Source organism: Macrosteles quadrilineatus, unplaced genomic scaffold (assembly GCF_028750875.1).
Source record: "Macrosteles quadrilineatus isolate MER2022 unplaced genomic scaffold, UCM_ALF_1.0 Scaffold_1__1_contigs__length_201487025, whole genome shotgun sequence".
Classification (NCBI taxonomy): domain Eukaryota; kingdom Metazoa; phylum Arthropoda; class Insecta; order Hemiptera; family Cicadellidae; genus Macrosteles; species Macrosteles quadrilineatus.
Window position 1 is genome coordinate 6848627 of NW_026542594.1, and position 12923 is coordinate 6861549.

The 12923-nt window shown below is 30.4% G+C and overlaps 2 protein-coding genes across 12 annotated transcripts in view; both read left to right on the forward strand.

Annotated features, from left to right (window-relative positions):
- Window positions 1–12923, forward strand: part of LOC128988985 (uncharacterized) — a 388279-nt gene that overhangs the window by 231527 nt on the left and 143829 nt on the right. The window lies entirely within an intron of this gene.
- The window catches only part of LOC128989027 (uncharacterized), a 67956-nt gene that overhangs the window by 18956 nt on the left and 36077 nt on the right, over window positions 1–12923 (forward strand). Inside the window, exon 8 of one of the 4 annotated variants that reach the window (XR_008490447.1) lies at window positions 1365–4736. The exons of 2 other annotated variants lie outside the window; for them this stretch is intronic. The gene's annotated coding sequence lies outside the window, so the exon portion shown is untranslated. Of the gene's footprint in view, window positions 1–1364; window positions 4737–12612; window positions 12727–12923 lie in introns of those variants that run through there. One more of the 4 variants, XR_008490448.1, reaches the window with a different exon arrangement.

The window sequence follows — 12923 nt, forward strand, 5'->3', positions numbered from 1 at the left end:
TTGTTGATGCCGCATGCATTATTACCGATTATTTTACCACAAAACCAGCTGACAGGGCATGTATTGGCCATTGGGGTGATATTAGTGAGGTCGGGGAGTGCGTTTAAAAGTGGGAGCGGGAGGGGTGGCGGCAAACTTTGTTGCCTAGAGGCAGCAGATATTTAAATACATCCCTGTACCCACCATCATTATTAGTACTTTTTTGTTCAATTAATTATCCCTGCATAAAAACTAGGAAAACAATAACAAAATGATTTCTAATTTTAAGGGTTTACTAGAATTTGAAGGTTATATATGTATGTTTGATATAAATAAAAAGACACAGGAAGGAAATGGCTTTTCTAAGGTAAGATTACAAACACTAACCCTTTTTACAAGCTTGTAAGTAACATAATATTTGTCTATGCAGCTTGTATATTTGAGATATATAAATAAAAAAAAAATAAAAATAAACAATATGATATTTTGTTTGATACAGATAAAAATCAATACATGAGGATATTATATGATACACATATCAATACACCACATTCTGATATGTATCAATACTGCATATTGATACATTGACCTGTATCACACATCACTACTGCATACAGTAAACACAGAGGATATGTGTCTACTCTAGTAACCAGATGTGGATTAGGTGTCCAGTATTGATATCACCGGGTTGTGGGGTCCCAAAATGCCATTACCACAATGATATGATGATTGGCCAGCTTTGTTTGTGGTGTAGTGGATAGAGTGATTGGCTGATATCCAAGAGGTCCCTGGTTCGAAACACATTGGTTACTTTAACTTTTTGTCACAGATTTTATTTCAAATGTAATTTCTTCTGAACTGTACATCTTTTGTTAGAATTTTTGGCATTTATAATTTTATGTTATGAAGAGAATTGAACCTTCATTTGATTTTTTTCATTATCAGCAAGTTTGGTTGGTTAGGTTAGGTTATGACAGTAACTGCTGGACACCTAATCCACGTCCTGTTACCGGATGTGTATCCTCTGTATACAGTAAAACTGCAGCATTAATCATTTATAGTACTTGATTAGGGATAATGTTAGACTTTTTAGTTATGTTAAAGTTGAAATATATTATTTTCAAGATTAAAGAAATGATTCAAAATTAAATAAAAATCTTCTTTGTTTTGATTTTATACTTTTTTGTAAATTTACTTATTTTATTAAAAAAAATTACAATAAACTGGGTAGGGGGGATTTAAAAGTTTTAATCAAGAACTAAGTTTATCTCAACATACCATTTTTGTCTTTTCTTATTTGATGATAGACAATTTCCACTACTACTGTATTTCACTCACTCTTTTTTATTATCCCACCTAATCATTTACTTGTGATGTTATTACAGGAAACTTTCGAGTCAGTGAGTTACTATGGCTGAACGTTGGCTGAACATCGTAGTTCTACTGATAGAGATTACTAAATAGATAAGTATTACAATCATGTGATGAAAATTTTTATATTGAGTAGATATTATTAGAAATTTATTGTTTTAATCACGGAATATATATAGCCTACTGTCTGATATAGATTAATCCTTGAACTAAAATATAAAATTATAGTTGAGATTGTTCAGGGTCAGGTGTTAACTACAGTAAACTTATTTCATGCCACTGTCATTATCACGATTACATGTCTTCTCTATATTTTGTTATCATCGGAGACATTTAAAAGAAAAAATAAACAATAAATAAACAAATCATAGCTACACAAAACAACAACAAATGCACAAATTTAAGTTACAATCATTGAAAATAACAGTAATTAAACACTTGAGATCCAGTGCTTGGTCTATCATATCAATGCCGTTTGTCATTTACAGTGATTCTCAGACAGATGCCTAGTGTCATGTACAACTTAAACTTATAGTGAAGTACCAATTATTGGGAAACTATATTTTGAGTTAGTACATGCCTAGAAGACCAGGGTCCCAGTGGAAAATACACAAAAAAAAAGTCAGTACCTTGATGTTGGACCGCCTAAATGGCCAGTACATGCAGTGGGAAGACTTTAAAGTGTGTTAGTACACGCCTGTGTCTTTTGCTATACTCTGTGAATCACTGTTAATGACAAACTGAATTGATTACATAGACCCAGCAAAATTACAAAGCCAAATGTTACCAAAATACAGTAAAACTGCAACATTAATCATTTATAGTACTTGATTAGGGATAATGTTAGACTTTTTAGTTATGTTAAAGTTGAAATATATTATTTTCAAGATTAAAGAAATGATTCAAAATTAAATAAAAATCTTCTTTGTTTTGATTTTATACTTTTTTGTAAATTTACTTATTTTATTAAAAAAAATTACAATAAACTAGGTAGGGGGGATTTAAAAGTTTTAATCAAGAACTAAGTTTATCTCAACATACCATTTTTGTCTTTTCTTATTTGATGATAGACAATTTCCACTACTACTGTATTTCACTCACTCTTTTTTATTATCCCACCTAATCATTTACTTGTGATGTTATTACAGGAAACTTTCGAGTCAGTGAGTTACTATGGCTGAACGTTGGCTGAACATCGTAGTTCTACTGATAGAGATTACTAAATAGATAAGTATTACAATCATGTGATGAAAATTTTTATATTGAGTAGATATTATTAGAAATTTATTGTTTTAATCACGGAATATATATAGCCTACTGTCTGATATAGATTAATCCTTGAACTAAAATATAAAATTATAGTTGAGATTGTTCAGGGTCAGGTGTTAACTACAGTAAACTTATTTCATGCCACTGTCATTATCACGATTACATGTCTTCTCTATATTTTGTTATCATCGGAGACATTTAAAAGAAAAAATAAACAATAAATAAACAAATCATAGCTACACAAAACAACAACAAATGCACAAATTTAAGTTACAATCATTGAAAATAACAGTAATTAAACACTTGAGATCCAGTGCTTGGTCTATCATATCAATGCCGTTTGTCATTTACAGTGATTCTCAGACAGATGCCTAGTGTCATGTACAACTTAAACTTATAGTGAAGTACCAATTATTGGGAAACTATATTTTGAGTTAGTACATGCCTAGAAGACCAGGGTCCCAGTGGAAAATACACAAAAAAAAAGTCAGTACCTTGATGTTGGACCGCCTAAATGGCCAGTACATGCAGTGGGAAGACTTTAAAGTGTGTTAGTACACGCCTGTGTCTTTTGCTATACTCTGTGAATCACTGTTAATGACAAACTGAATTGATTACATAGACCCAGCAAAATTACAAAGCCAAATGTTACCAAAATACAGTAAAACTGCAACATTAATCATTTATAGTACTTGATTAGGGATAATGTTAGACTTTTTAGTTATGTTAAAGTTGAAATATATTATTTTCAAGATTAAAGAAATGATTCAAAATTAAATAAAAATCTTCTTTGTTTTGATTTTATACTTTTTTGTAAATTTACTTATTTTATTAAAAAAAATTACAATAAACTAGGTAGGGGGGATTTAAAAGTTTTAATCAAGAACTAAGTTTATCTCAACATACCATTTTTGTCTTTTCTTATTTGATGATAGACAATTTCCACTACTACTGTATTTCACTCACTCTTTTTTATTATCCCACCTAATCATTTACTTGTGATGTTATTACAGGAAACTTTCGAGTCAGTGAGTTACTATGGCTGAACGTTGGCTGAACATCGTAGTTCTACTGATAGAGATTACTAAATAGATAAGTATTACAATCATGTGATGAAAATTTTTATATTGAGTAGATATTATTAGAAATTTATTGTTTTAATCACGGAATATATATAGCCTACTGTCTGATATAGATTAATCCTTGAACTAAAATATAAAATTATAGTTGAGATTGTTCAGGGTCAGGTGTTAACTACAGTAAACTTATTTCATGCCACTGTCATTATCACGATTACATGTCTTCTCTATATTTTGTTATCATCGGAGACATTTAAAAGAAAAAATAAACAATAAATAAACAAATCATAGCTACACAAAACAACAACAAATGCACAAATTTAAGTTACAATCATTGAAAATAACAGTAATTAAACACTTGAGATCCAGTGCTTGGTCTATCATATCAATGCCGTTTGTCATTTACAGTGATTCTCAGACAGATGCCTAGTGTCATGTACAACTTAAACTTATAGTGAAGTACCAATTATTGGGAAACTATATTTTGAGTTAGTACATGCCTAGAAGACCAGGGTCCCAGTGGAAAATACACAAAAAAAAAGTCAGTACCTTGATGTTGGACCGCCTAAATGGCCAGTACATGCAGTGGGAAGACTTTAAAGTGTGTTAGTACACGCCTGTGTCTTTTGCTATACTCTGTGAATCACTGTTAATGACAAACTGAATTGATTACATAGACCCAGCAAAATTACATATTTATTTTCTGTATTAGGCCTACTTAAAGATATTACTATTATGTTTTCATTGTCCATTACACTGCAAACTGAGTTTTTAACTCATCAACCAAATAATATTAAATGTTAAATGCAATAATTTTAATGTCAATGACTACATTCTTTATATAGGAGTTCATTAAGTTGTATACAATTAAACCTTGAAAATAATGATTTATCTTTACCTTGTGTGTTTATAGATCTGGGTGCAATTTCTATACATTTCTTCATTGAATATGGAGAACACTTCAATTCTTACCTAGGCAGCATGATGTACAGAGTCTGTGATAGACATCTACAACCTGTCAACTCACCAGATTCATCTGTAAGTAATTTTTATTCAAATTTAAAAATAGTAATTGATTAATATAACATGACATCTTCAACATACAGTAAAACTGCAGCATTAATCAATTATAGTACTTGATTAGGGATAATGTTAGACTTTTTAGTTATGTTAGGGGCAGTTTGGGAGCTCAAGCCTAGCTAATATGTGCCTAGTGTTAAACATACCTAACTTTAGTCCCCGGACAAGAAACCAGGCTTGGGAGCTCATGTCTAAGTTGAAATGGTCATAGATCATAGTCATGACTAAGTTACAGCGCAGCTAGATGGACAGGGAATCGTGGGGAATTTAGGTTTTGATGTTGGTAATGGCCACTGCAGAGCATATTACTGTTGACAACAACAAATGATGAACAATTGAAGATGGATACAATTTTATCTTGGTATATCAACGGTGGCTAATTAGTAGACTATGGTTTAAGTTTCTGCATTATACCATTGCAAAAATTTAGTTTTGTAAGATCATTGATTTACATCTCAATGATGGCTATGTTTTATCTCTGGTACTACACCTTATAAATATGTACAGAGTAGCATAGGCTTCTGAAAATCAATATGATTTCTTTCAGAGATCAAAAACATTAGGTAGCCTAATCATTTAACAAAGATTACTCAGTGTGTGGAACAGTAACATCTGAAACTCGGTTTCATGCAATAAAAAGTTTTAAAATTAAACAGCAATTTCCCTGTATAATATATAGGTATTGACAGAAATAAAATAAAAAATATTTTGTAATTGCGGAGGTTATGATAATATGAAGCAAATGTATATCTGTTAATACTTACAAAAGAATTGTTGTAAATTAAAAAAAAATTTAACATGACACTCTTTTATTTAACTTCCCTATAGTGAAGTAGCTATTACCATAGGCAGCACTTAGTTCCGGGACCAATATACTTTTCCATTTTGATGTCCCTAGAGGCCAAAAACATTTCCTATTCATTCATCCCTATTTGTTCAAGTGTTTATATATGTATAGCCTATATATTATATACACGTCCATAAATGTGACAAATTGAGTAATTTTTGTCTGATTTTGATAAAATTTGGCATGAAAGTGTTAGGCATGATAAACCCTAATAATTTCACAAACCAGCATGATCAGATCATGGAAACCCGAGGTTTTATGGGATGAAAATAGTTTTTTTCTCAATTTTAACCCCTAAAACATAAATCTTTATCTTTAAAATATTTTAAAGAGTATAAAAAACAAATATTGAATAGTTTGGATTACAGAACATATTGTTGTTTACATAGCAAAGCTAGGGAAAAGTGAAAATTGTTTTATAAAGTAAAATACAGTGGTTATTTAATACAGTATTAAACATAAGGAATAAACAGTAGGCCTACTATAAATTACAATTTAAATAACTACAGTGCATATATCAATAAATACAGTATACATACAATAAAAAACTACTGTACTGTGTATAGAGTACAGCAATGAAGCATTCAGATTAGTGGATGTTCAGATTACAGGGGTTTGGATTAAAGAGGTTCTACTGTATCTTAAAATGTTTTGTATGGTTATTGGCTACAAAGACTATTCAAAAAATTTTTAATATAAAATTCCCATGTGATTCTCATGGAGAATAAGTTAACTGTTGTAGTTTTGTAGTTTATGGATATATTTTGATGAATCTTGGCAAATTTATTTATTTTATATAAAACTGTTAATATTTTGGTAAAAAACACTTTATTGCCCTCCCTGTAGTAGTATACCTACACATAGGTAGTTTTAGTTACTTGTTAAACCTAAAGCTATTTAAATAAATTTAATTGAAAGTCTTATTAGGTTATTGGATATTCACTTAATCTTTAGGTTTTCTGTGGTGGGAATATTGATTTACTGTACCAGTATATATTTTTTTATACTTCAAATAATCTAGGTACTACATTTTGATGTAACTAGTACTTGTCAATGACACTGAACTGAGCTCAATCACAACACAATTAAAAGTTAATTATTATGACTGTAAGCTATTTGCAGTTTTTTATATTTTGTTTATTATCTCTTCAATCTTTTGTAAGGGATGAGTGGGGGGGGGTATGTGTGGTTGCTAATTTTTTCCTAGCTAATAAAATATTTATAATTAAGGTATGGATGCTTATAACCAAATCTCATTTGAAATAAATTCTATTCAGGCTCTATATTTTTATTGAAGTTAACAGTAAAAACAAAAACAAAATAATATTTCATTAAATTACTTCATGCAAGATTTTCTTTTATTTTGAACAAGAGAAACCTAAAAAAAAACTTTTATCAAATATACTTTAAGGGTAATGAAATTATTCAGAATTTAATAACAAATTCCAATATAACATTCTTTTACTTAATATGTAAACAACTAACTTGTTAATGAGGTAATACCAGCATGATATTAACTTAAACCTACCCCCTGGTAGGACTAAAGTTGGGGACTAATCTCACTGATTTTTATAACGAAAACATATCTCTTAGTTCTGAAATTGGTCTCCCAAACCCACCGAGACTATCTCTTAGACTAGCGCCTAAGTCTACTTGACTCCCAAATCAACAATATTTAGGCACATGATTATCCTTGTACAAGTTAGGTGCATGTCTAACTGAAATTGAGCTTACAAACCTGTTTTCAAGGCAGCAGCCTAAAATGCCAGAAATATCTGGATTTAGTCACAGACTAGCACTAATACCAAGCTCTTAAACCACCCCTTAAAGTTGAAATAAATTATTTTCAAGATTAAAGAAACTATTCAAAATTAGACAACAGGTTTGCTGAGATTATTAAGCTTTTAATCATTAATTTATCTTGAGAAAGTTTCCAGATGAGGTTCATTAAGTCCAAAAGTAAAATATTAAATAAGCATAGTAATCTTATCTGAAAAAATTATCAACAAAAACCACATATTAGTTATATATATGGTGTACAGTTTACCTTACATCTAATTATACTATAATTTTTTTTAAGATTTTACTATTTGTCTAGTCATCATAGGATAGAAACCCTTAACTTAAACACTTACCTATTATTCTATAATTGCCACAATTTTAATGTAAAGAATTGCCTTACATATGCATATGGATGTTTAAACACTGATATATTGAAACATAGAAATTAGCTAACTCAGGAACTTTCTAACTCTGGAACTGGCTAACCATCTCAGTCAAGAATTGGCTAAATCCAGAACCTGCTAACTCAATTTTGTCTTGTAATGGAATTCACTAACTCTGGAAGCTGCTAACCTGGCCATGCCCACTGCATGGAGCATTGCCAACCTTGTATGATGAAATAATGAAATGTATTTTTTATTTAACTGTACAACGGCCAATTAAATATTTATGATTTTGATTTTTAGTATAAATTCCATCAGTATTATAGGAAAATAATAGAATATGAAAAATATTGAACATTGAGCTTAATTAGTACCAAATAATTAAACTTCTATGAAATTAAGCTAAAATACACACAAGTTCTCAAACATGGAAAACAAATGTAATCATAATGTTGTAATAAACCAAAACTATTAATTAATACAGTCATCAACTATCTTAACTTTCATAACTAATTCATAGATTTAAAATTAAAAGTTTAACGTTGAATCATCCAACTTACATGTAAAAATATAACATAGACTACGTTTCACTGTCTATGTTATGTATAGTCCCGGGTCCAAGCCATCCAACCTTGTTAAACAAAAGCAGCCAGTTATGAGTCTAGTGTTTGACGGAGAACATTATTACTTGCTGAGCATGGTCTGTAAATACAATAGAAATCTGTTTTTGCAACCGCTCTTTAGTTTGGGTGCACTCAGATTTTTTGCAGATTTTTAAGTTCACACTTGCCTTTATATTAGGTTTGCACTTGTATTTAGTCATGTTTAGACTTTTTATGTATTTAAATGTTTGTTTTTTAGATTAAATTTTGTAAATGTGTAAATTGTTTTTTAGGTTGGTTATAAATTTCCTCGTAAAATCCCCATCTGGCAATCTCAAAAATCTACTTTTTGTCCCATCTTTTTCCCTCCATTTGACAATACAATTCCAATGGGACTAACTATGTTCCAAGCAGTGCTGCTATCTGTGGGTATTTAGCAAACTATGTCAACTCTCATTGTAAAGCAGGACATCACCACATGTTATTTGCAATTCATCAGACCAAAATTAAAAAGCCAATTCTATGCGGCAATCGGGCTTGTTCTACACTGAGGGCAGCGCTGCACTGGGGATATACCCGCCATTTGACGTGCCATAGCAAATGTGTTAAAACACCATTTAACTAAATAAAACATTCTAATTATAACTAATAACACATCCCCTAGTTATATAATCAAAAAATAAAGAACAAATCATGAAGTTAACTATAAAATAATAGAAACATAATTTCATCAGCACTAGTAATCAGTGTCACTAGACATAACCTAGACAAGAAAAACAAGCTTCAAATTTTACAATGGGATGTAAAGTTTACTTGTGTTGGTTAGTCTATGGTAAAACTGTAATACATTTTCCATCCTAATTATAAAAATAATATTAAATATACTTCTAAATATATTTATTTTATTGACTATGTTACTCTTACTCCTAATTATTTATAGGATACAGCATTATGATACTGATACAATCATAGGTACTACACTTTTGACAACACTGGCCAAAAATTTTCATGCTTAGCTCCTATTGGATGGTGCATGAGGCTTCTAATTAGGAGTTAGTGAGTTTCACTGAGATACTGAGTTAGCAGTTTCTATTGAGGATAGAATTCACTAACCTAGCTCTAGAGTGGGTTAGTGGGTTCTGGAGTTAGCTAATTCCAAAACTGAACAAGTTCTCATCAACCAAATTTAAAGATAGAGCATTTAATATGGGGTTAGTGAGTTCTAGAGTTAACTATTTGAATCAAAGAAAGTAGAAATACTAAGACACTTTCTAGCAACTAAAAATTATAAATTAATATGTGATTTAAAATTAACTAAATTGTCAAATTCTTAAACACACAATGAACTAGTAGACCTAGATGATAGTATTATATCACACAAAATTAGTCTAGCCTACAATGAGATAATCCAGGATTCTAACGTGTTCATAAATTATTAATCATTTAGAATTTTATTGGCTCAGATTATATATACAACAATACTGACAATGTTTAATATACGGTTTTCTAGTTATTATTATAGCCACTTGAAAAGTATACAAAAGTTTTGTTCTTGTACTTGTTTAACACCAAAGTAACATTTAGAATTTTATTGGCTCAGATTATATATACAACAATACTGACAATGTTTAACATATGGTTTTCTAGTTATTATTATAGCCACTTAGAAAGTATACAAAAGTATACAAAAGTTTTGTTCTTGTACTTGTTTAACACCAAAGTAAAACATACCCTAATAATTAATAATAATTAAATAATTAAACCCTAATACAGTAGACCCCCTCTTAACCGACCCTAATGGGACCGGACCTAGGTCGGATAACTCAAAAGGTCGGTTAAAACGGGCAATCCCTAAAATCATAATATAATGAAGTGCTATTCATTTGGAATTATATAATCATTATTTTGAAGTCATACTTGCATCATTTATAAAATAAACTACTCTTATCTCCTTTTTCGTATTGACAGAAAAGTCACAAATAAACACAAAACACGGTTAAGTCAAATAGGCCTACTTTCAGTGGAATATATTATAATACTAGGCAAGAGTCAATAAAAATGTATCAATAAAAATATTTCAATAATTTTAGTACTGTAATGTATCAATTGATACAGTACAGAACCTTTTGTCGAAATTAAAGATGCAAGCAACCATATTGTTACAAGACAGGATGTTTATAACCTCTCAATGGAGGCTCCAGGCACAAAAACTATTTTGACCTTAGAGTTTTAAACCCCCTTTCCCTGCCCTCCCTACAAGTTGTGTTGTTTCTGTTTGTTTACTCCAGTGATAAGATAATCAGGTAATGCACTTTATGATGTTATAAATTGTCCATAAAGATAACAAATCAGATCAGATGTGCTCACGCTAAGAACGATGATGACAAACTGACAATAGGCTATGCTATAATTTTTGTGATCAATACAAAATAATTTATTCTTAGTCATATCCTGTGGAGATAAGCGTATGGTTCAGTTCTCATCGCCCAGCGTGGGAGCGGAAATGCCGAGATTCCTAGAAAGCGGCGGTTAAACCGAGCTGCTCTCAAAGCAAGGTCGGTTAAAACAAACTGTATTATTTTACGATCGAAGGCGGATAATCCGATTATCGGTTAATACGAGGTCGGTTAAGAGGGGGTCTACTGTAAATAGCTTAGTTAATCACCAAACGTCCATAAGTAATTTCTATTTAAATTTGAAAATAATAATTGATTAATGTAACATGACGTCTTCAACATACAGTAAAACTAAACAATAAACATTTACAGTGCTTGATTACCCCAAAGCTTTGTTTTAGATTAAATCTACACTTACTTGTGTACACAGAATCCTACCTTGATTTAAAAACTCAAATTTATATGAATTTTGTCAAGTTTTCTCCCAATGTTTATCATAAAATTACCTACAAAAATATTAAATAACAAACAGCTGTTAAATTAAGATTATTTATTCTAGTTGTCACTGATATATTTACAAATGCCACAACTATTTCTAATCAGCAGAGGCTATTCATATGTCAGACATACACCACTACTGCACACATCTGTTCTAAATAGTGCCATATTACATTCCTAATCCAGTTACTTTTATAACTCTGATTCACTATATTTTCCCCAGTTATCAAAACTCAAGAACAATAGTTTCACTTGCGATTAATTAAACCGGTTAAGTAAGGCACACAATTTTTATCTCACTTGGCTTGGATGTATTAATAAAAATATTGGCAAAAAATTTTATAAAAATTAAACAAAATTGGGTTTTTAATAGTTTGTTATTTTATTTTCAATTTCAAAGAAGGGAGGCCAAGTTTTTATAGCCAAAAACACTCTCACTAATCCAGTAAATATAGAAAAATGATTTGAACCTTGATTAGTACTCTAGTTTTCTAGGAATAGGCTGCAGAAAATTATATTTTGGTGTCACAGACAGAATGGACAGACAAACAAACAAACAGACAGACAAAAATTGAGATAAACTTGTTTTGGCTTTTTAGGGTATAAAATGTAAAAATAACCAAAAACTACATCATTGCTTAGGTGTACAATCTAAAAATGGTTTTAAAACATGTAACATTATTGCTAAAAAATTTAACACATTTTAGAATTAGGCAACTATTTACTAGTAGGCCTACAATGTTTTGGTTCAAACTATTAGGCCTAGATAACAACTTAGTCTATGTTATCATATTTGTACACGTAAGTTGGACGGTTCAATGACAAACATTTCATTTTAAATATATAAATTAGTTATGAAAGTTACGATGGTTGATGACTGTATTAATTAATGATTTTGGTTTATTACAACATTACGATTAAATCTGTTTTCTGTATTTGAGAACTTGCATGTATTTTAGCTTAATTTCATAGAGGTTTAATTATTTAGTACCAATTAAACTGAATTTTCAATATTTTTTTCATATTCTATTATTTTCTTTTATACTGATAGCATTTATATTTAAGATTAAAATCATAAACATTGATGGCTGTTGTACAGTTAAACAAAAAAAACACTTTTTCAAGATTTTTTTATTGTCTTTGAATTACTTTGGACTAGTTATCTGTTAAAAGTGGAATTGATAACAAAAAACAATAACCTTTACTGTATCTTCATTGTTACCGACATTTTGAAATACAGCAGTGTATGATTATTTTGTCGTACAAGGTTAACAATACTCTGTGCAGTGGGTGCAGCCGGGTAAGTAACTTCCAGAGTTAGCAAATTCCGCCAAGACAAAATCCAGTTAGCGGGTTCTGGAGTTAGCCAATTCCTGACTGAGACGGTTAGCCAGTTCCAGAGTTAGCCAATTCCTACATCTCTGGTTTTGATTTTATTTGGTAATTACAATAGACAAGCTCCTGAGTCAAATGAGGGGGTATTATTCTAGGTGGATACAATTTCAGTCCATATAGATTTTAATCAAACATGGCAAATCTACTTCCTTTCAATTAAGCTATTAATATTTATTAAAAAATATAATTTATTACCTTATCTATAACAACAAACCTAGGTATATGGTCCTTGGTTCTTGTAA